General features: G+C 42.7%; 1 protein-coding gene across 1 annotated transcript in view; it reads right to left on the bottom strand.

Annotated features, from left to right (window-relative positions):
• The window catches only part of LOC132101788 (tyrosine-protein kinase CSK), a 40501-nt gene extending 37997 nt beyond the window's left edge, over positions 1–2504 (bottom strand). The window contains exon 1 of the mRNA XM_059507002.1: positions 2319–2504. The gene's annotated coding sequence lies outside the window, so the exon portion shown is untranslated. The remainder of the gene's footprint in view (positions 1–2318) is intronic.
• Positions 2505–10979: the final 8475 nt, after the last annotated feature.

Here is a 10979-nt window from a genome sequence, read left to right as displayed (position 1 = left end):
ATACATCCAAATATTGTCCTATAGTACATCTTCACTACTGTTTATGTGCTCAGAGAGTCTTCTAGATTTGGGGACATTCACACAAAGACCAGTTCGGTGGCAGAACATTGAGAAGCACAAAGCATTTACAGAAATCAGCTTTCTAAACATTTCATTACTGTATCAACTACTGTGTATACGATCACATGATGTGCAAACTAATACAACCTTTCATCAATACGGTACAAGACTATCCTATTAAAATCAATATGTTTAACAAGTTTGGTCAAAAGCAATCCGAAAGAAATCAGATTAAATAACCTAAACTGTAAAGTAACTGGATTATATTACTAATTTAATAACAATTTTTGTCATGTCATTCGGAATCAGTAACCAAATACAATTGGGAAGCAATCTACCCAGCTCTTGTAAATGAGTAAATCTGCTCTGAAGTAATGTGCACTGTGTAAAGCACTATACACATAAATGTGACCTCTGATCGCAGTAATTCATATCATATCTCATAAACTCAAGACATGAGGAAATCTCTCACAGCGCTGGGAAAAACAATCTCCAAACAAAACCACAATTCATGCATTAACATGCACAGTAGGTACATTTAAACAAATAAAAAATGCATAGAGTTATTTGCTTCAAACTAATGGAAAGAAAACATCCAAAATACTCTTTAAGTGTTTGTTTTATAGCACTTTATAGATTTTTAATTGCAATTTAACGGAGTAATGTAACATGCATGAATGTAAAATGAATATTAAAGTAAAGTAACATTCATCTCAACATACTGGTTAAAAAATTAATAAATGAATAAATGCATCCTGAATGCACTGTAAGACGCTTTGGATAAAGGCGTCCGGTAAATGCATAAATGTAAACATTTAGAAGGATGCACAAACACTTTCTTGTTTTGCATCTAAAATTAAACACCATTTGAAGATTTGAAGTGTGATTTAACATCTAAACAGCTTTTTTAAGCAGCAAAACATCAAGAACAGCCATTTCTGAGCATCACGGAAAATTGACGGCACATCGATGACCCAAACAGACCAGATCCGACTGAACCGTCCTGCTGCGATCCAGCTGTCGATCACACGACCGCAGGGGTTCGAACACACACTAACGGAGATCAATCAATGAACTCCACATCAGCCGAGCATCAGAGTCTCTCTGAAAACACTGGAGCTCCACAAACAGAGTTTCTGATGACGAGGAGACCAAAGACACCATCACTGATAAAACTCAAACGCATTTGAGATGTTCCTCACAAGGAGATCAAAACAGTGATCAGTGTGATTCCTGCAATAACAACTCAAAGCAATCCATTCAGTCTCACCAAAATAGAGAAACTAATATCTGCTCCATTCACCTGTAGTCTTGCCTTAAATATGTATGCTTTCCAAGCCTTAAAAAAGCATGCTTTGGTTTGGCAAGGCTGTGGAAACCCTACTGAATGAGCAAGTGTCTGTGTGTTTCCAGAATCCTCCTGCTCATCCGGGTCGGACTCTTGGCACTCGGGCATCTGAGGGCAGACGCAACAGAAGGTCTCCTTGCATGCTGCTGTCTGGCTCTTTAAACTCCCATGCGTTTGACGGCACACTCGTTTGCATCATCAGCACACTAAACACACAAGGGACTATGGCATTTCCAAGGTGTTCTTTACAGTATCTCAGAGTGCCATGCAAATATCATGGCATATAAACATTGTATAGATACTGTAACACCATGTTTTATGGTTTATTTAGGGAAAATTCTAGCAAACTGAGGCACTTTTCACCATTGAAATCCTTGGGTGATTTATTATGAATGAACCCTATTATAATATGGTAACATTATAAATGGCATTTCCATGTTTTCTGGACAGATGCTAGTGTACACATATATTTGCATGGAAATTCCATGCTGTGTATCTACAGCAATCATTCAGAAATGTAAGTGTACCACAGTAAACGATGAATGGCATCATCCAAAGCAAATCAGATGCAACACCAACATCAGCTCCAGAAGAAGAGAAATCAGAGCTCTCCAGCTGTTTTTATGCAAATCAGTCGTGCGTGATAAATACTGATAGATGCATTTGTGATTTGAGATGTTGAGAGACATGCACATCACCTGTGATCAGCAGCTTTATTTCACGCATCTGGAGCTTCACATGCAAGCGGCAGAAATGCAGTGTGTGTGTGAAATCACTAATGCATGAGCACAAACACACAACGAGCAGAAGGGAGAACACAGGCGATCAGCTGACAGCAATCGGTCAGTAATCAATGTGAAACGCGATCGGATGATAGATGCATTAAACGCGTCCATGAACGGAGACTCACCCAGCGAATATCGCGCATGAGCGTCTGCTTCTCTTCTGAGGGCTTGGGCTCCGGTTTGTTCCGAGCATGCAGCTGTTGTGGGTTTGAGATCAGACAGTCCTATTTGGGCCCGTAGATGAAGAGGAAATGAAATGAGCTGAAAATGTCGCCACGGTTCGAGATTCTAGCGCTTCCACTCCGGTTCGCTGCAGCTCCGGTGACGTCACGCGTGAAACGCGCTGCCGCGGAAAAGTTGTTGATGTTTTTGTGTGTGTGCAAAAATGCAGTTATAATTGTTTAGATTTATTTTATTAATAATTAGATGTGGTAACCCGCCCGATGGATTACTATAAATACTATTATATCCGCACCTTGCAGGACTTTTATAGAAGAAAATCTGGAAATTGTCCCATAAACAAACGAAATAATAAAAAAAAATTGTTATATTTTAAATGTGTGTGTGTATATATATATATATATATATATATATATATATATATATATTTTTTTTTTTTTGTGTGTGTGAAGTTGTCCTTTTGTCAGTTTTTAATGTTCACTCTAATTTGTTTACTTTGCTTTTAATGGCACACAAATCAAATACACAAATCAAAATATTGTAAGGACAAACTTCCACTTTTTCCCCCAACACAAGAAATCCAACAGTAGGCCTACACAATCTGAAAAAAAGAGAGAGAGAACGCTATAAAATTGGTCAAAAAGTAATTTAATTAATTTGGAATTAATTATGGCTTTACCCAGTTCTGAGTGTTTGTTCTGTAATCTACATTATTTATATTTCATACAATAATCATCATCTCCCATTCAGCTGACAAATATGACACAGTGACATCATATTTTAATTAAACAAATTAGAATTTATCTCAGAAAGTACTGATCAAAATCAGTGATGTATTAGGTAGAAAATGATGCTACAGTCACACTAACAGAGTGAGATTTGTTTTACATTCATAGCAAAAGAACCTGTAAATAAATTGTATTTATTTGTTCACTTCGCCTTGTATGCATATTATAATGTGTTCATATTTTTAAACATTTGAGTCACACAGTCATCCCATCAGATGCTCATTGGTCACGTGATGTTGACTGAACGCGGAAGTAGCGCTGAAGTGGAATCGCTCGACTCTCCAGACGCTCTTGGGCTCCAGCTCCTCCTCTGCGCAGTGCGCATGCGCGAAACTTCCACTCCACACCGTGGCGTCGCTGAAATGCTCTCATCGATCGATAACTTTCATCACACGATTGAGTTCAGTAATGCTCCGTTTCAAAGTTCGACAGTGGCCTCTCAATAAAGTGAATGGTTTGATCACAGATTGACGTTCGAGATGTTTGCGACACCTGCTGGTGACGGAGAGGAACAGCAGCGCGACTCTGAGATTTATTAAACAAACACAGATCAAACTCTGCCGATGTGATAGAAACAGTCCAGGAGTTAAAGAACAGAAGTGGGGTCAAGATAAAAATAATTATAAAACCCCTTTATTCAATATCCATTTTAAAAATCAAATTTTAACTGCATTTATTCAACTTTCCCAAACAACAACAATAAAAACGCTTGAAATGAACTCTGATTATCGTCCAGCTAACAAAAATGTTCGAAAACGTTTTGCCACACTTCTCATTAAGTAATAAAAACGCTATTTGTGTATGTTGTGAACGTTCAAATGTCCAGTTTTTATGTCTATGTCTGGTTATGCAACATGGAGACATTCCATTTTTGGGAACGTTACTTTTGAATGTTTCTCTGAACGTTCTGAAACAAGTAACATCTCAAAATTACAAATGAAACCTGAATGGGTCTGAAAATAACTGCAAAATAGAATTTATCTATAGAGAATAGAATATCTTTATAGAATAGAGTTTCTCAAATCAAAGATCACTGAGTCAAAGCAGAACAAAAATACTCAATATCTGCTTCAATATATTCGAATAGACAAAGATATGAAATCATTCTTATTAAACCTGGTGATGGAGAACAGCAAACACTTGCACTTCACCCACAAAAATCAAAAGAAATAAGACATTCTGTTATTATTATTATCATTATTTTCTTTCTTTTTTTGTGTGCATTGTGACATACATATACAGGATGAATGTATTTATTTATTTAATTTTCCAAATTCCAATACTATAATGCAAAATAAAAGGGAATTAGATTAAGTTTTAACTATAAAGCATTTGTAAAGCAAGTTGTGCTGCTTTTCATTTGTGCTGAATTTAATAAATATATATATATTACTTGTATTCCATCTCTCTCTCTCTCTCTCTCTCTCTCCACACACACACACACACACACACACACTTTCCGGAAATGTAAACTGTGTGAGTGATTAACTAGTTTAATATGCCGACACTCACTGTTTTAAACCCACATTCTGACAAGAAGAAGAAGATAAATGAACTGTGAGGCCAGCAGAGAGCGACAGAGCATCACTGGAATGATCAACAATCACAGAGTTCTGCTGATTACACTGTTTTCAGACTTTAGACATTAATATCTTTATCAGCAACTGAAAAAAGCACAAATGGCAGGACATCTCCAAACTTCCCCAGGCCCCCGAAACACCCTCCAACCAACCACACTCAAAACAGAAGAGACCAGCAGATTTTTTAATGTGTATATATTTTATATTTTAAATACATTTTTACTACATGAAGTTAAACTAAATCAAATGAGAAATGTTACTTTGGCAACTACCTGATTATATATACTGTTTTTATACAGTATCATAAAACTATGGTTTAATATAATAACCCTGGTGCATATATAAACTGAATTTCGATTCATTTCAACATAACATTCATTCAAGCAACAGCTTTGACCAGAAGTGCAATATACAATATTTAATAGCTGAGACTTTTATTCAAATCATACATCATGACATTAATGTATATTTCAGGTCATGTAACTGTTCAGCATTTCTATAAACAGTTACACAGTTTTTAACCACCTTTACAAACCATTTGAAATAAATAAATCCAACCCAAAATACGTACGAATTGGTCGTGAGATAGCGTTGAATAAATCTCAGAACTGAATACTGTCACGTTTGGTGATACAAGAAACACGGAGAGATCCAATTGCAGGTATGCTGTTTATTGAAGGGTAAATCCAAAAGGGTAAACAGTCCAGGCAGGGTCAAAACCAGAATATCCAATAAACCAGAAAACAGACAAGAACACACGGCAAGATCAAGACTACGGATTAACTTCAACATAAGACATTAAACAAGGACTTCGTAACACAGACTCAGACAGACCGGGTATAAATACACAAAAGGATAATGGGGAAACAGGAGACAGGTGGGGAACAATCAATTAACTAAACAAGGAGGAAGGTGACCAAATAAGGAGACAGGAAGTGATAATATGATAAACACCGTGGGAACTGAGGACACCTAGTGGAAACCCAGGGAACACAACCCAGACACTGTGACAGTACCCCCCCTCTACGGAGCGGCTCCCAGACGCTCCAAGACAGACACAAAACAGAGACCAGGAGGGAGGCGGACAGGTGGAGGCTCAGGGGGAGGGATGGAGGGCCAGACTAACAGAGGGGAACAGGGACAGAAGTGAACACATAAAACAAAAACAACAACATGAAGCCCCCCAGGGCGGAGCAGAAGACCACCACACCCGTGTAGTCAACGCCAGGGTCCCCCAGGGCGGAGCAGAAGACCACCACAACCGTGTAGTCCGAGCGAGAGCCCCCCAGGGCGGAGCAGAAGACCACCACACCCTTGTGGTCAAGGCCAGAGTCCTCCAGGGCGGAGCGGAAGACCACCACATCCTCGTGGTCGACATCGGAGTCCCCCAGGGCGGAGCAGATGACCCCCACGCCCCTGTGGTCGATGCCGGAGTCCAACAGGGCGGAGCAGAAGGCCACCCAGTGACTTGACCTGACTCTGAAAGGTCCACGATGACTAGCCTTGTCTCTGGAAAGTCCCTGGTACCTAACCCTGGCTCTGGAAGGTCATCAGTGACTAACCCTGAATCTGGAGGGTCCAAAAGCACCTGACTAGCCTCTGGAAGGTCAACCGGAACCTCACTCGACTCTGAAAATTCAACAGTCACCTGACTCGACTCTGGAAGGTCAACAGTCACCTGACTCGACTCTGGAAGGTCAACAGTCACCTGACTCGACTCTGGAAGGTCAACAGTCACCTGACTCGACTCTGGAAGGTCAACAGTCACCTGACTCGACTCTGGAAGGTCAACAGTCACCTGACTCGACTCTGGAAGGTCAACAGTCACCTGACTCGACTCTGGAAGGTCAACAGTCACCTGACTCGACTCTGGAAGGTCAACAGTCACCTGACTCGACTCTGGAAGGTCAACAGTCACCTGACTCGACTCTGGAAGGTCAACAGTCACCTGACTCGACTCTGGAAGGTCAACAGTCACCTGACTCGATTCTGGATGATCAACAGGAGCTAGCCCTAACTCTAGAGGGTCAACGGTAACTAACCCTGACTCTAGATGGTCGACGGTGACTAACCCTGACTCAGGAAGGTCCATGAACACCTGACTCAACTCTGGAAAGTCAATGGGCACCTGACTTGACTTAGGACTGCCTGTGGAGACGTGAGACGCCTCGGCTTCAAGCACCGCATCGGGAGCGGCCTCGGGCACCGCATCGGGAGCGGCCTCCAGAACGGCAACGGACACCGTCTCGGCCTCCGGAACGGCATCGGGCACCGCCTCGGCCTCCGGAATAGCATCGGGCACCGCCTCTCCATCGAGTACCACCTCGGCCTCCGGAACAGCATCGGGCACCGCCTTGGCCTTGGGAACAGCATCGGGCACCGCCTCGGCATCGGGCACCGCCTCGGCCTCCGGAACAGCATCGAGCACCGCCTCGGCATCGGGCACCGCCTCGGCCTCCGGAACAGCAACGGGCACCTCCTCGGCCTCCGGAACAGCATCGGGCACCGCCTCGGCATCGGGCACCGCCTCGGCCTCCGGAACAGCATCGGGCACCGCCTCGGCATCGGGCACCGCATCGGCCTCCGGAACAGCATCGGGCACCACCTCGGCATCGGGCACCGCCTCGGCCTTCGGAACAGCATCGGGCACCGCCTCGGCATCGGGCACCGCCTCGGCCTCCGGAACAGCATCGGGCACCGCCTCGGGAACGTCCTCCGGGCTTTGAGGAACGGTAGACGGCTGTCTCCTCCTCCGCCCTCTATGATGGCGAGTCGGTGACACCTTGTCTGGAGACTCAGGCGTTGAGTCGGCCATGTTGTGCTGTGGCTCCAAGCTGGCGGCCATCTTGTGCTGTGGCTCTGGGCTGGCGGCCATCTTGTGCTGTGGCTCTGGGCTGGCGGCCATCTTGTGCTGTGGCTCTGGGCTGGCGGCCATCTTGTGCTGTGGCTCTGGGCTGGCGGCCATCTTGTGCTGTGGCTCTGGGCTGGCGGCCATCTTGTGCTGTGGCTCTGGGCTGGCGGCCATCTTGTGCTGTGGCTCTGGGCTGGCAGCCATCTTGTGCTGTGGCTCTGGGCTGGCAGCCATCTTGTGCTGTGGCTCTGGGCTGGCCGCCATCTTGTGCTGTGGCTCTGGGCTGGCCGCCATCTTGTGCTGTGGCGCTGGGCTGGCCGCCATCTTGTGCTGTGGCGCTGGGCTGGCCGCCATCTTGTGCTGTGGCGCTGGGCTGGCGGCCCTCTTGTGCTGAGGCGCTGGCTCAGCAGCCATGACGTTGACCGTCTTGGGAATCTCTAGAATCTTGGACAGCGTAGCGAAATAATCCAAGAATGAGTCAGCGGCCTTCTTGGGCGTTGGCGCTGAGCTGGCGGCCATCTTGCACCGTGGCGCTGGACTCGCGGCAATCATGGGCAGTTGCGCCACCGTGGCGGACGTGCGCTTCCTCTCCCCTCTCCGTCCGCCATGGTGAGACGGTGGCTCTGATCCATCCCACACGAGCCCCGGGTCGAAGGGAGGCCATGGTTGAGAGCGGTGCTGAATCTCCTCTCGACCACTCCCTCCTCGGCGACCTCCCCTGGTCCCCCGGAAAACCACCAGGCGAGTTCCCTCAAATCCGTTCCTCTCCCGCTCTGTGGCTGGGGAGGAGACATAAACAGACATACCGCTGGATCTTCGCTTGACGGAGTCCTTCTGTCGCGTTCGGTGTTATGGAAAACACAGGAGAGAGAACCAATTGCGAGTACATCTTTAATAAAGGGAAATCCAAAGAGAATACACAGTCCAGGCAGGGTCAAAACCAGAATATCCAATAAACCAGAAAACAGACAAGAACACACGGCAAGATCAAGACTACGGATTAACTTCAACATAAGACATTAAACAAGGACTTCGTAACACAGACTCAGACAGACCGGGTATAAATACACAAAAGGATAATGGGGAAACAGGAGACAGGTGGGGAACAATCAATTAACTAAACAAGGAGGAAGGTGACCAAATAAGGAGACAGGAAGTGATAATATGATAAACACCGTGGGAACTGAGGACACCTAGTGGAAACCCAGGGAACACAACCCAGACACTGTGACAAATACATTACAATGGAAAGACTAAGGTTTCTTTAGTTAACCTCACACTAGACGGATGAACTAATGCAGTTTATATTAATTTCAGAATTTACTAATGCAGTATTAAAATCAAAAGATGTACTGTATCTGTCAGTATTATTTAATGGACCTTAGTTGACATTAATTAACAATGAGCCACTGTATTTGTATGAACTAATATTAACAAAGATGCATTTCTAATGGGAGTTAGAATATAATGACAGTTTATAATTACAACTGTCCCATGTTCAGTGATTACACCAGCTATTGAAAATCAGGATGTGTTTGATTTTAAAACTGTTTCAGTAAATCAAGTTTGTAAAGCATTGAAAGGCATTGATAACAAAACAGATAACTTAGACTCTTATCTTTTAAAGGTGGCAGCAGATGTTATTGCAGAGCCAATTTTAATTTGATAAAGAGTCTTTTGTCTAATTCTTTACTTTTACTGCTGCTATTGTAGTGATAAATGACATTATTGGTGCCCTGGATAAAAAACAGAACTGTGCAGCCTTATTCGTGGATTTATCCAAGGCATTTTATTCAGTAATCATAAATTGCTGCTAAATAAACTTAGCAGTATGGGGGGTTGGGTTGAATTGGTTTAGAAATAACTTGGTAGAGCGGTCTCAGTGTGTTCATGTGGAGGATCTCAAATCTAATTTTCTTGATATATTTAAAGGGGTTCCCCAGGGTTCTATTTTGGGACCTATTTTGTTTTCTATTTATGTAAATGATTTAGGTAAGGACATTCTAGCAAGAAAAAAAAAAAAAAAAAAAAAAAAACATTTTTTCAAAGGCTCAGTCAGAAGTACTTGATAACCTTAGTATTTTTACATTTGAAGGTAAAATTATCGAAAGGGTATCCTCTTACAAGTATTTAAGTATTTGGATTGATCATAAGCTTTTATTTAATGTACATATTTCTCATTTAATCAGGAAGCTCAAAGTGAAGCTTGGCTTTTATTTTAGAAAAATAAATATAATTTTACTTTTAATGCCAAAAAGAAACTTGTAGAAGCTTCTTTCCTAACTGTGCTTGATTCAGTGTACCCTGCTTCATTATGTTTTATTACAAATACAAAATCCTGTACTCATCATTGCATCTTACATGAGATGTTGGGTTGGACATCACTAACTATACGTAGAAAACAGCACTGGTACATTTTTATCTATAAAGCAATGTTAGATAAACTTCTATCTCATCTCTGTATCCTCCTTTGTCTTAGTTCTGGTAGTTACCCAGCTACGCTCTTCCAAGTGTTTGCTTTTTAACATACATCGGATTTGTACAGAACTGGGGAAAACTGAATTTCGTATTATGCACCCTGGGCATGCAATAATTAGCAAAAAGATTTAAAACTTGATAAATTTGTGTCTATTGGTAAATTTAAAGGCGTCATAAAGAGAATGGTAAGTGAGACTTGTGATTGTTTTTGTTGAAAGGATATTATGTTTAAATATTATTTTAATGTGTATTTATTGTATTTTAAAATATGTCTTACTGTATGGCTGCTACCTTGGCCAGGTCTCTCTTATAAAAGAGATTTTAATCTCAATGAGACTTCCTGGTTAAATAAAGGTAAATAAATAAATAAATAATTATAAACAAATGAGCAACACGTTTAAAATAGTTTCAGATGGAGGTCAGCTGACACAAACGTGAATGAATGAAGAACAGAATCAGAGATTTACTCTCACTGACACAGTTTTAACACCTGAAAGCAGGACAAATGGCAAGATGACACACACACACACACACACACACACAGAGAGAGAGACAGAGAGAGAGAGAGAGAGAGAGAGAGAGATGTCGTGCTAAGGCAGGATATGTTATCTCAGGTCTGTCTGTATCTCCACACCCCAAAGCTTTTATCACACCTGCACAAAAGAAGGTAATATATCACCACACACACTCATGCACGCACACACTCACACACACACACACACACACACACACACACACACACACACACACACACACACACACACACACACACACACACACACACACACATGATAAGAGTTTCATGCAACCATCAAGCAACATAATGTTGTGTTCCACACTTGATGACCAACACACATCTTCCCTGATGACCCTGAGAGAACACACACACACATGCCTGCTTTGCCAGTC

Source organism: Carassius carassius, chromosome 23 (genome assembly GCF_963082965.1).
Source record: "Carassius carassius chromosome 23, fCarCar2.1, whole genome shotgun sequence".
Classification (NCBI taxonomy): domain Eukaryota; kingdom Metazoa; phylum Chordata; class Actinopteri; order Cypriniformes; family Cyprinidae; genus Carassius; species Carassius carassius.
This window is presented reverse-complemented; position numbering and strand designations above follow the sequence as displayed.